General features: G+C 34.8%; 1 long non-coding RNA gene across 1 annotated transcript; it reads right to left on the bottom strand.

Annotated features, from left to right (window-relative positions):
* Positions 1-420: 420 nt before the first annotated feature.
* LOC135968173 (uncharacterized) lies at positions 421-9,348 on the bottom strand. Its single transcript, XR_010582730.1, has 3 exons — positions 9,122-9,348; positions 1,478-1,556; positions 421-603 (listed from the first exon to the last, which is right to left on the bottom strand). It is a non-coding gene; the product is annotated as an uncharacterized lncRNA (long non-coding RNA).
* Between the last annotated feature and the right edge of the window lie 5,277 nt (positions 9,349-14,625).

Genomic DNA, 14,625 nt, shown 5'->3' with positions numbered 1-14,625 from the left:
AGCAGTTGCTGAGTCCACAGATATGAAAGAAGATATGAGGGACACAAAGGAAATAACATTTCATCTACTTCTTTTCTCTCAAGACTCTGATAGTTCCTCCTCATTATGCCTTATAAAGCTTTCCAAAGTATGTCGTTCATCACTTCACTCCCCTGCTAAGTAAAAATCCACAATAGTTCCTATTGCCTATGGATCAAAGTCAAAATTCTTTAGCTTACCTTTAAGACACCTCGTAATGATCAAGGACCTTATTCCTCCTTTGTTTCTTATTAACATTCAGCATATATTCCATTACATTCAAATTTCTGGCTCCAAATAGTCATATAGTTGTTATTGAAACTGCTCAATTCTACCACTGAAGCATGAAAACAGCAATAGACAATATGAAAAAACAAGTGAACATAGCTTTGTTTCAATAAAGCTTTATTTACAAAAATATGTAGTGGGCCAGGCTGGTCTTGAAATTCTGGGCTCAAGCAATCTGCCTGGCTTGGCCTCCCAAAGTTCTGGGGTTACAGGTGTGAGCCACTGCACCTGGCACCCCCACTTCTTCGAATTATTTGTCTGACCAGCTTAGCGACGAGTGACAAAGGCAGTATTATACTGAAAAACAGAAAATAGAATTAGATATAAAACAGGCAGATTTCTAGTTTGAGCTGTTACTTTTTTATTTAGACTACTTTCGGACTTCGCTTCTTCAACTTTCAAATGGATGCATTGGTTAAATTAGTGATTTGCAAATATAACAATAGTTTTACATATATAGTTTATCCTTTTAGTAATGGATTTTTCTTTCCAAAACAAAATATTCTAACACAGACTCCCAAATATTGAGCAGACTGAGCGGAATCATGCTGGTTGGGGCAAAGTGGCAGAGCTCAAGGTGTTCAGTTTTCTTTTCACTCTGAGCTATGTTCACTGAGGGTTCTGCAGAGTCAAGTTCTAAAATCTACAGGAGAGCACAATCTCTAAAATTCTTTCAGGTTCTAAATTTCTTGTAGTTCCTGTCATTTCATAAAACAGTTTATTCTGAACTGTTACTATCTTAAAACTCATTCTACTACCATCTGTACTTTTTTCAACACAACATGAAGAGTACTAAAACCAAAGAAATATTTAAGGATACAATTTCTGAGAAAAGGAGGTTAATTGTTCCTAATTGCAAGTGGTTCCAAGTGATTGTCTAAGCTGTTCGGTGCAAGAACAGTTTGAAGCTGTACAGAAACTTCATGCTGAAGAGGAAAGAGAATTTGGTAAAGACGTGCCCATTGTCTACTTTGCTAACAGACAGATCAAAGGGGAATCCGTTTCCTCTGCCAGGAACAGGTACTAGGGTGCTGATAGTTTTAATTTCATTCTTCACACTTGTGCTTAAGAAAAGGCATGCTTTTATGACTATGCACTTCTGTTTTTGGGGGAACATTTCAAGGCACACAATGCTGAGAAATTATTGTTGCTTAATTATGAAAATACTTACATAACAGCAGAATGCCAACGGAGTGGTATGTTCAAGTGAGGAACAGTTTCCTCAAACCCAAGGTAATTTGGAAAATTACCTGCAATTTGGAAAATACATTTTTAAAAAATGAACTAAAAAGAAATAAATAAAATCTTGGTTACAGATAATGCTTACTTGACACCTACATAAAAATGAAATCCTTTTTTCTGATTAAATATCCAAGGTGCTTATCTGCCTACATGAGCAGGCCCCAGCCCTCAATTAGCCACATATAAAGGAGGGCTCTAATTTTCTTCTAAGGAGAAGATAGAATTTTCAAAACATAATTATATTTTATCTATTGAATTTAAGAAAAGTAAAATATGAGATTAAGAGAATTGAGAAAAGAATAATGATTTGTTTCAGAGAAATGTGAGAACAAATGGGGCTGAAAGCAAAACTAAGTGCCGTATTTCCAAAAACCATTACGGGAGACCCTGCTGATTTCAAGCTTTGCAATTTAGATTTCTTCTGAAAGTTGTACAGGGTTTGCCTTTTAATATTTTGTTTTGTTCACCATGTATTCTGATCTCTGTAGTTATTAAGAGCTAAGCCTTTCAACTCTTTTTATGGGGCAATTAAAGGGGGAAGAAAGGGAATAGGAGCAGAACTATCTTGCCACTAGTCAATGTCATCAGTCTGATGTCCTGGGATCCACTTTACTGCAAATCTCAGACTCTGTAAAAGAATAGAAGCTTTATTTTCAGCCAACCACCAAGGAGTTAGCTAACTGCTTAAGAGTTAGCTAGTTACAGTGTAATGTCTTGCCTCTCCCTCTATTGAAAGTAAATAAAAAGGAAAGGTTAATCATGGCTGAGTAAAAGAAAAGTCATTATTCAGAGTAAAAGGAAATGTGTGTGTTTGTGCATGTTAGTGGGACTGTTTCTGAAAGAGTGAGAGAAAATGCTTTCTTTTTTATGAATAAATTAATTCTTAGGAATCAATGTAACCTGCCAAAAGTAGCTTCTATCAGAGTTACGGAGCATTTTGGGATCCTCATTAAGTTGATGTGGTCTAGATAATATTTCTTTTCCATGATCATCTTGAATGCCATACTTCTTTTCCCATTACGCAGAGCCACCTACTCTACATTACTATATCAGTCATCTGATACAGGTTGATATGGGAGAAAGACACAACCACTTAACTCAAGTGATCATCACAAGATACACTAGTCAGAAAAAGAATGTATGGCAGGATATCACAACACCAATCTGATTTCTCTCGTCTCTCTTAGTTGTGCACTCCTCACTCAGCCTGTTATTTGGGATTCACAATATTGAGGGGACATGATGCTAGGAAAAGCTTATGAAAGAAAAAGATCCCATTTTATTTTACTTTCTTTCTGTAGGGGAGAAAAACTAATGTCTTTCCCTCACTCATCAAAAGGGTCATGACTGACATCCCTATAAAAAAAAGACAGATTAACAAGAGAAAAGCATAATAAATTTATCAATCAAAGTTTTATGTGACACAGAGCCTTTAGAATCGAAGACCCAAAGGCCTATGGCAAGTAGGGTATTTTTGTGCTTAGGTTTCTTTAAAAACGGACCGTCATGTAGACATATAATTGGATAAAAAGAGATATGACCTAATTAATGGTAATAAATGAAAGGGAACTCAGCAAGACCTGTTTGTTCAGATTATTCTTAGCCTCTCCGTGTGGCATTCCTTTCCTCTGAATATAGATCAGGAGCCCTCCAGAATGAGCGTCTCATGACCTACTTCACGTGAGGTAAGTCAGATAATTCCTTTATGACCATGCTTCACAGAGAAAGGTGAGGGAAAGTGAGACTGACCTCACTTTTGCAGTTTTTCTCAATTGTCAAAGTGCCATATTTTGGGGTATCATGTTCTGAGACCCAACATTTCATGTTTATATAAATTGTGTTCGGAAAGGCTTTTTTTTTTTTTTTTTTTGTAGCATGGGTAGAAATGCTCCTTTCTCAAGTCCCACTGATATTCAGCTTGACAGTTAGAGAGCACTTAATTAGTCCCAAGAATCTACTTATTAAAACTTTATTTGTGCTCCAGAGAGTCACAAGGACAGAAAGACAAGTTTCTTGGTACTGCTACACAGACCTTAAATGTAACCACATAACTTATGCAGGGTTGCGTCAACCCAATCTAAACAAGTAGCTTATTCGGAAGCACAAATTTGGATTCGAAATTTGACAAAACATTACAAAAGTGATCAAAGCACACAACATTGGTTTTGGAGATATTGCTGTGCTTTTCCTGTTGTAATCTTGTATTAGTCCATTCTCACATTGCTATAAAGATCTATCTGATACTGGGTAATTTATAAAGAAAAAAATTTTAATTGGCTCACAGTTCCACAGACTATACAGGAAGCATGGCTGGTAAGGCCCCAGAAAAGTTACAATCATGGCAGAAGGCATAGAGGAAAGTGGGGCGTCTTACATGGCCAGAGCAGGGGGAGAAGAGAATAAAGGGGGAGGTGCCACATACTTTAAAACAAGTAGTTCTCGAGAATACCCACTTCTGTCACGAGAACAGCAAGGCGGAAATCTTCCCCCGTGACCCACTTATCTCCACCAATTCCCTCATCCAACATTGGGGATTACAACTGGAACTGAGATTTAGGCGGGGGCGCAAATCCAAACCATATCAAATATATACACAAAAGTAATTGAAGGACGTTAATATCATCTACTAGAATCCTTTCAATTACAGATTTTAAAAATATGTCCTAAAGAATGGTAAAATTTTCTAAATGAAGGTGCTTGTCATTTCCTCTGTTTAAGAAAATAAGAGAAGAGGAAATAATACGATGTAAGAGAAGGAGCCTTTCATAAAGTCATGAGCACTTACTAAAGAATGCAGCCCTTCCCAGGAAGAGGGTTTTGTTGTTGCTGTTATTTTCCCCCTTTCTTATAAGAATTATTTATTAAGGGATTTATTTACATTGACACAAACTGCCAGATTTGCATCTCCCCTCATTTGCATAATCTTGCCTCTTCAAATTAGGGGTTAGTTTTTACTCTCCAACAGCTAATTTTCCTTAAACACAAGGAGAGGACCTAGCTATCTGCATAAGGCATTTTATATGCAAATCTAGCCAGTCAACAGCAGAGTGGACGCTGATTAAATACAGGAGATGCTAATCATAATGACTTTTAAAGTTACAGAGGCAGACAATATCCTTGTTAAGGTTCTAAGGATTCCAGAGATAGAGTCTAACTTACTCTGTAGAGAATCTTTTAGTTGGCCATTGCGATACTATTGATATGCTGGTATTGGCCAGAGCGGCTAAAGTCATGGAACCGCTGAAATAGGATTAACATGAGATGACAATGTTGGAAAGTCTTGCTCTTTTTTGGTCCTTGGGAAATTGAGGGAGGCAGAAGGGGGCTGACAATTGTTTCTTTTCTCTTTTGCTTCATCTTTCTAGGGCTTGTTTCATCAGCATATTTTTTAATAGTGCCTTGAATGTAGATCGCTCCTTCCTGCTGAGCTAGTCAAAGTGCTTTACATACATTATCTCTCATTTGTCCTCCCCTAATCCTCAGAGTTTGATAGATGTCAAAGGAATGTCCTTTTTTTTTTTTTTTTTTTTTTTTTAACTTCTGGGGTAAACCAGAGCCACTAGAATGAAAGTACAGGGGAAGAGTAATTTTCCAAGATGGCATCAAGTTTTAGAAACCCTTATGACTGAGGAAAAAAGAAAAATATCTTATCTGGTATGCATTACTACCATTCATCAATAGCCCACTTTCCTTTCTTTCCTGAACCTGAAGAGGCTACACTGCTCATTTTTCTTGCCATGAGGTGAGCCATGTAATTTTTTTGACTTACGAAAAGTGAGCAAAAATAAACTTACTTTCTGACCAAAAAAAGTAATTCGCAATTCCCTTTTTTCTTCTCTTGTTCATCAATGGGTAATACGGAATAGAGCCATGACAACACACACACAAAGACCCACGTATATGCACACATTGTATTTATTTGAGGAAGAAATATAAACTTTCTGAGGTTTGGAGTTTACTTGTATCAGTATAAGCTTTGCTTATTCTCACTGGTACATCCTGCTTGGGTAATACTTAAACACAATAAAACAACAATACTCAGCTACTTAAAGTATGTTTGGAACCATGGACTGTGTAAATTGACAAAAACATATTCCCATCAAGCAAATAAGTTATTTATTATAATGCAAATTTAACAAATCAATGAACTAAGTATATGCTACTATAGCTCACTATTCCAAGTTCTTTTCCATATTAAACATAATAAATTGTACTGATTTTTCTTAATGTGAAAAAAGCATATAAATTGAAAATAACTATGAAATACAAAAAGAGGCACACACGCACAAAAAAGAAAAGAGAAATAATGTTCTTCCATATCCAGAGCTAACCACTGTCATTGAGTAGCATTGGATGCATTGTTTAATAATTTTCCACAAAATGAACAAAGAGAGTTATAATATTGTTTCACCTCTTTGTTCCCTGCAACAAGGGTTACAAAGCCGAAAAGACACCAGAAGACAATCTGTTCACTTGAACTCTGCGCTAGTTTGGATACTAACTAGCTGGGAGACTTTGCAAACGGTATAACTGTCTCTGACTCTGTTTTTATAATTGGTATCCATATCTCCCAACTTTTTGTTCCTTTCCATGAGATTTTAATCTCATAGCTGTGGTTTAGGTGATTATTATTTAGCTGTGAGTCAATTCACTAGAAACAGCTGAAAGTTGATTCATCAAATGATTAATTTCCCGAATAACTATTTCATGAAACTTTTAATATTTTAAAAATGAACCTATAATAATTTTGTTAGGAATATTCAATAGTAAATATTTTATAAAAGTATATTTTATCACAGTAATAAAAATGTTGGCATATATTTTTATGCTTTTTTATTTTACATTTTAAGATTATGCTGGTATGTTTCTATTCTAATCTTTTATTTCACTTTTTGTTTTGGCAATCTTTGCTTTTTTTTTTTTTTTTTTTTTTTTTTTTGAGATGGAGTCTCATTCTGCTACCCAGGCTATAGTGCCCTGGCACAATCTTGGCTCACTGCAACCTCTGCTTCCCGAGTTCAAACAATCCTCCCACCTCAGCCATCCAAGTAGCTGGGATTACAAGTATGCACCACCACACCAAGGTAATTTGTGTGTGTGTGTGTATGTGTGTGTTTTTATTACAGATGAGGTTTCACCATATTGGCCAGGCTTGTCTTACACTGCTGACCTCAAGCAATCCCCCGACCTGGACAATCTTTATTTTTTAGCCTAAGAATTATTGGCATTTCAAACCATTTAATTCTTTCTTTAAAATTTTGCATTTATATTTAATAAATTTCAAATTTATGATTGCAATCATATAGGGGGATATAATAATTCCTGAGAATATGAACTTCCTTTTCTCAGCATTGAGTAAAACTTTTGATGTTGGGTATTTGTGTAAACTGCTACCAAGTGGAATTATTCAAACTGACTTTCATAGCTTCCAAAGGTTAGCAACGTCTAAGGTGATAGGATTTTTCTGGTAATTTCTTTCAAATACTTCTCAATTTAAAATAATTAATATTTAATTTAAAGTAAAAATAACTTTAAATCAATATGATTAGGGTAATTTTTAAATTTAAATTTTATATTTATATAATTTAAATTTTAATTATTAAAATATTTTTAAATTTAGGATTATAAAATTAATTGTACACCAGTATTAATTTTATTCATTTTCAATTTACTATTTAAATACAATTTATATGTATTTTCATCATTAAAATGTAACATTTAGACTTGAATAATTTGTGAATAAAATCTAAAAATGTTTAACTTTTTAAAAATTTCAAAAGCTATTTAAAAGTTCTGAAAGCAATATGAAGTAGATAAGATAAACCAAATGAAATGTCAACATCTTAAATAAGAAAATATTTAACGTATTTTTTTAGTGTATAACATTTTATAATGTTTTATTTTCTGAAGTTTATTCTTTACTTTTTGTAAATTCTTCAACCTAAACTTAATTAATATTGAGAAAAATTTGATTCAACCATCATTAAACTGAAATTCTGATTACTTCTGGAAACAGCAAACAAAAAAAAATCATCATCACATTGAACATTGGTTCAATGTATTCTTTTCTGAATTATTTCATTAACTTTTCCCCAAGTCCTCAATTCCTGTCAAACCAAAATTTACCACCAAATGACCAACCCCCAAATGAAATGAAAAAGAATAATAGCAACAACAGTGATAGTACTTTGGATTTTTTTAAAGTTATTTCCTAATAAAACATAACATTAAATTTCTTTACAATATACAGCAAAAATTTTGAACCATTTTGACAATATACTGTCTAATTTCACTGACCCTCTTCTCCACCTAAAGTGACTTGCCTCATGTGCGAGCTATGCTTGCCTGGCTCATAAAATTTATTCAATAAACATTGTCCTAAGATTCCTCTGTGTCAGGTACCATCCTTAGAGGGGTAAGGAGAGAAAGCTTCCCTCTTCATCCACTGAGGGATCACTGAAAATGAACTACAAAAGATGCTTAATAGAAGTGAAAAAGCGTTCACATTTATTTTAATGTTTATAGCACGGCAGAATCACAGAGAAGTGATGACCCAGTGAAGCTGGCCTTGTTTTCTGGGGCGTGACCTGAAGTTCTTTGTCTCATGGCTAAGGAAATCTTGGGTTGCTGTTTCACAGTTGAATACAGAGGCTTTTATAAGAAACCAGTGAGGGCTGGGTGTCTCATTGCATAAGTTGCGAATTTGTGGTAGCTCTACACCTTCCTCCTAGTGCACATGCCAGCCCTTAGCTTGCTTTACTCCATGTTGCTTTATTCCCCTTACTGTGCATATGTCAGGGGATGGAATTTTCCATTGTGGGCGTGTTTGGGCAAGTCTCTTACATAGTCTTTCTTATCTCTGGGGCTGTGGACAGGTCTCAGGCAAGCCTCTCTGTGCAAGTTCTTTTAGTTTCCAATTTCTGTGCCTGCAGGCTGTTTTTTCTGTTTGAAAGAACTCAACTGAGGACCCACCCTAACTGGTGATTTCTTCGTTCCTCCTCTCTCACCAGTAACCTAGTGGGGTACTGATGCTTATATACCCTTTTTTATAGAGGAAGGGAGATTGGGACATAGGAATAAATGATTTCAGAGGAGAATGAATGAACCCAAGAGACAGACATTATCTTGTGAAGGAGGCTCTGAAAATTGAATGGAAGAAAGAAAAGAATAATTGTTTGGGATAAAGTTCAAAGTTTGTCTAGACTCTAGGTGTGATGCTTAATTTTCAATATCTTCCTCTGTAACAGGAGTTTTAATCTTCTGTTAACAAAATTTCAAGGAAAGTATTGCAAGGAATTGTTTTCTTCTTCGGGGGTCTGGTTTTTAGGCAGATAAAGGAGCTTCGGAAAACAGCTTCATTCTATGCTTTGGGAGAGACAATGTATTGTGAGACAGGGGAGAAGATGAAGGTCAGAGAGGACATTAGGCTACTTCTTTAGTTTAGCATGCAATAGCAATATATTTTGGGCTGTCAGTCTCTGGTCCCCAACTTTTCTTTGTTTAAAATGTCCCCATAAGTTTCACATATTTAAAACTGAGTTAGTGGCTATGGAGGAAAAAATTGAGCTCATACCTGAATGTCAGAGGATCCCATTTAACCAGTTTTCCCTTCCTGGGAATAGGACTTCTAATTAAACAGTTGTGTTTTATCCTATAAGATGGTGTTGCAGATAGGCTGTTAAAGTCAGGCATTTATATATCATGTAACCAAACAGATCGCTAATAAAAGGGATTTCTATGAAAACAGAAGAAAAAGTTAATATCTGTAGTAGTCTATGAACTAGTTTCTTTAGAATTTGTAGGAAGGTCATTTGAGATCAGTCCTTATCTCACAGATTTTTCTGGTTTGTAGTTTGTATATACAAATATAGAAAGTGTATCCAAATATAAGCTGTTATAATAATTTTTCTTCAAAACCATGTTGGCTAACTTGCTCCAATTGTTTTTAAAGGACAGTTTTAATTTTTAGTGCTTCTAAACCAGAAGGGTAGAAAAAAAAAAAGGAAAATGTTAATCTGGATAAGTCACAGGCAGATATTACAGTAAATTAAAAATTCAGGATCTCGTCCAGATTGTAGGTAAATAATAAGATCTCAAAAACAAGGGGCAGGGTTAGGATCTAGAACTGAATAACAGGTGCAATATAGTTTTCTTCTAAAATATATTTTTTCTCGCTTACTCCCATTTCTACCAAAGATAATCACAGTAAGACTAATTTATTTGCAAAATAAGTTTAGTCTTTAATCTCATTATTTATATAACTTTAGCAAGAATTGTGCTAAATTGACTATATATTTTGACTATGGCTCTTTTTAACTTTACTTGAATTTATTTATAGGAAACTTCAGATTGGACTTTTAAAAGGCCTCATGAGAGTTAAGAGGCAAGTCAATGACTTAGGAGCCAAGCCAACCCATCAGACAGGGTCTGAAATACCTGTACAAATTGGGTATATTTCTCTTGCCTTGAGGTTTCCAAAATATCCTGAGATTCCTGGGCCTGTCAAAAAGTGACATTCTTTACCTACCACAAGATCTTGAACACTGTAAGAAAACTAGGTATACAAAGTGCCAGACCAATTTTATTGAAGGGACTTTTTTTTTTTTTTTTTTTTTGCTTCATAAAAGACAACCGTATTATTTCAAAGTAGTATGGTCATATCTGAAAATATGACATTTCAGTCAAAGTCTTTTTGAAATGACCAATATTTACCATTGTGTCCTAATATAGAAAACAAAAACAAAAACATAAAAAGACTCTATTTGACCTCATACAAATAACTAAATTTTCATAAAATGAGAATATTCACAAATAATTTCTGAATTCTAGAGGACTCAGGTAGAGAAAAAGGTAAATGTTTCAGTTTTTCTTACTAAGTATATTTGACTAACTTGCAGTAAATCTATAGATAGGTTAAAATGAAAAAAATTTCTTAACTCTAGAAAACAAAATATTTTATGTATCAAATAAAACGTCATTAGAAACCATTTTAGTCCTTTATCAGTTCAGCCCCACGTAGTTATTCTTGCTCTGCCTGATGTCAAGTAAGCAATTTTATGAGTCCAGTTTTTATTTTTTCATTAGAGTTTTAGAATTTTTACTCAGTCAAATGGTATGTTCTCAAAGTTGTCAGAAACCTGAGTTTAAGGGTACTTGTTTTAGTTTTTTCCATCAACCTCCTTGAAGAAACAACACTAGGATTTGCAAAATGCTTTCAGAAAAAAAGAAGTCAGAAGAAAGCAATTTACTGTAGACAGCCAAGTTTTCAAATAGCCATAATTAAAGACACAATCGACAAGGAAATTTTGTCATTTTCAGTGTTCTACAACAATTAAATGTACTAATCATAATTATGACTGATAACATACACAATACATATCAGAATTTTAGCAATATTATATAATTTTGGAACATATATTGAGAGCATGCATATGAATATAACCTAAAGAAAGTTAAACATTATTTCTTATTTGAAACTGTTTCCCATGTAATTTAGCAATTAAATTAGCCAATTATCGTCTCTTCCAGAGGCTTAAGAGGTCCTCTGGACCATCCTAAACTTAGTTTGTGGTCAAAAAGACTTAATACTGATTTTAGGAAGTTTTTTTTTCAAAAATAAATATTTAAAATACTTACTCAAAATAAGATCACGTTATTGTAACATAAAAGTCTTTAATTTAGCCAAAGGGATTATTAAAATATTTCAAAAAACAAATCAGTCTTTCATAAAGAAGACACATAGTTTTCTAAATAATCAGAAGACCTAATGAAGACAGTAAGCCATACAGAATTTCTTTGTCTTTCTCTTTTCAATATTTTTTAGTTTATTCAAATAGTGAACAAAAAAATATTGACTTTTATCACTATTACAGAAAAAGGTTGTTTTTTTATTTTTTTAATTTTTTTTATTTTTTTTTGGTTGGTTTGTTTTTAGACAGAATTTTGTTCTTGTTGCTCAAGCTGGAATGCAATGGTACAACCTCAGCTCACTGCAACTTCCACCTCCCGGATTCAAGTGATTCTCCTGCTTCAGCCTCCTGAGTAGCTGGGACTACAGGCATGCGCCATCATGCCTGGCTAATTTCGTATTTTTAGTAGAGACATGGTTTCACCATGTTGGTCAGTCTGGTCTCGAACTCCTGACCTCAGTTAATTCACCCGCCTCGGCCTCCCAAAGTAATGGGATTACAGGCGTGAGCCACCGCACCTGGCCAGAAAAAGGTTGTTTAAAGGAGAACATCACATCTTAGTTTTGTGTTAGAGTACTTTTTATATTAAGGCTCACCTAAAATTAAAAAATCTTTATAATACATTTATTTAATTTCAGTAAGTTTGATTACACATCAAATTTATTTTAGGAGATTTATTTTTTATAACTTGCATTTTTTATTTGTTCAGTTTTACTTATATCATTTTACTCCTTTATTTATAAACAACATTTAAATAATGTGTAGATAAATTACCTGTAATAAAAACTATCCCGGCCCGCAGGATAGTCAGAGCAGGCCCTGGAGGAAGGGGTGGGAATTTGGGGAACAAGAGACAGGAGAAATGGAGACAAGACAGTGCTCTGATCAAGTCTCGTTTAATGGCGGTAATGCACTGCCTTATATACACTTGGAAGGGAAGGGGTTGGGCTAAGGCGGAAATGATCTCATTGCCAAGGGCGTGGCCAGGTTAGTTTCGGTTTCTCCGGTCGGACGTCATGTTGCGCTTGCGCTATTAAGTAACAATTTTCCCGGGCGCGGGGAAAAGTGAGTGAAGAAGAAGCAGGAAGAGCGCCATCTTTAATGAGGTATTAGTACAGGGGAAAAAAGGCAAAGATAGGGAGAAGGTGTGGGGTGGAAATGAATATAGCTCAGGCGTTTAATCCTCAATTATTATTCGCTATGGCCGGGGCATGCAGCTCCGGACAAAAAACCCCATTCTTATGTCTTTTTCAAATCTTTTTCACCAAAAATATGTCTTATCCTCTCTGTATACTTTTCTTTATTTTTAGTAGTTTCGATTACATATGTTAATTACAATTTTAACTTTAATAACTAATTTACTATGATAAATCTAAGAAGTAAGCAATTTAAATTTGTATCATATTAGTATTTATAAAATAAAGTTGTTTTATAATTTTTAGCAATATAAGCTTTTTATAGAACAACTTTATGTAGAACAGAACATACTTAATCACATACCCAAATATTTTATTTTTAAAAGAAATTTAGAAAGCAAATAAATTTATACCTATATATAGCAATTTATGTTCTAGTATTTTATTTATTTCTTTAATATAAATGACTCAGATATTTTGTGGTTATCTATTACTTGATTTAGCATTACATGACTTTAAGATTTTAAATTACTGAAAGAATTTTGAAACTGTGCCACGATCATTTGAAAACATTTATCCCATTTATATTTACCTAATTTATTCATTTTTAACAAATACATTTGAGTTGTTTTTGAAAAATAGTGAGCTATTTGGTTTTTTTTTTTTAAAAACAGCAAAACTTGGCTCATCCTGCCTCATTAACTGTTATTTTGAGCCTGGATTCACACAATAGGTGTGGAGCCCCGCACTGAGGACAGCACTGTAAAGATGACACTTGGATTATCCAGCTCCTCTTAGCATGACCAAGAGGCAGAGCTGGGCAATGGAGGATGGTGCCATATCAGATTTGGCTCTACCCTATAGCTGATAGCCTAGGTGCTGCAGACACACATATGTCCGCAGGCTTCACCCTGGCCACATAGCTAACCCCAGAATCAAAAGGCTCAAAACCAAAGACATAAGCTCATAGCAAGATTTACCCAAGGCTATGTGGGACTCCAGAAGGCAGCCCTCATAGCTTTAACTCACAGACAAATCAAGCAAGGGTCAAAAATATTATAGAAGCAACTATTTTATGGCCTTATAACATCTATTAGAGACAGTATAAACCTATCTAATCCATAGGCCCAGGCAAAAATGTCTACCCTGAAATCAGATTTTTAAAAAAAATTTTAAACTAATTTTATTTACTGAAAATTATTAAAATGACGTGAATTTAAAAGACTTTGAGCTAGTTATTCACTTAATTTATGAGTGTTTACGCTAAGTCTGTTTGTTGCCCTCTAGACAATACACAAACACATGTACAGATATATACATACCTGTAATAGACATACAACACACATATCTACACATGTATTCAAAAGCCAAAGAGATCAGGGACCTCAGTGTGAAAGAGGGCAGGGCTTTAGATCAGGGAGGAACCTGTTTATGACACTTGGTTTTCTGTGAGAAAGACAGAGGACTCCAAAAGAGGGAGTCAGTGATGCTGTTTTTGTTGTTGTATTTCAGAGGGTTTTAGAATCACTAGAAGTCTCTTTTACATTCCTTCAACTGGCATCAAATGTGGCAAAAGAAAGGAGGGGCAGAAGTAAATGAAAGAACGAGTCTTATAGGAGCCAGTTTCGGGAGATCTTAAGTTTTCAATTAACAGAGGTTTCAGTGGGGAAAAAAGTGGTGGGGGGGTGGATCTAGTCAACTAAGACGTTTCCATGTTACAGATAGAATTCAAAAGAGGACAAACATGTTAAAAATATATGTATATGTTGAAATATTGGCTATTAATTAAGCCAACTTCTGCCCATAGAGCTTTAAGAAAGGAAAGCTTTTACGTATTTGATTATTAGGTTTTTATAGGACAAGCAGCACACTTTTTGCTGTCTGAGCAGCCAGCCTTTTACCTGAGCCAAGGGAATGGAGGTGAAGGGAGCCACAGCAGCTGCTCTGCAGGAGCAGCCCCTGCCTCTCGCCACCTGGGAGTGGCCTGCCAGGCTTGCTTGTGGCTTCAGATTCAAGTGGAGGCTAAGGCATGTCTCTTTTGAGTCACATAATTATTTACATTTCTAGGGGACCAGTTTTCTGACCAGGAGTTAAACCCAGGCCACAGCAATAAAATAATGAAATCTTAACTACTGGACCACAGGCTGGAAGGGCACAGTTTTGTAAATCATGCAGAGAATCAAAGTAGGGAGTCTGAGTGTATAAATGATTTTAACTTTGGTTCTAGGTCATATTTCTGTTTTTTGTTTTGT

Source organism: Macaca fascicularis, chromosome 18 (genome assembly GCF_037993035.2).
Source record: "Macaca fascicularis isolate 582-1 chromosome 18, T2T-MFA8v1.1".
Lineage (NCBI taxonomy): Eukaryota > Metazoa > Chordata > Mammalia > Primates > Cercopithecidae > Macaca > Macaca fascicularis.
This window is presented reverse-complemented; position numbering and strand designations above follow the sequence as displayed.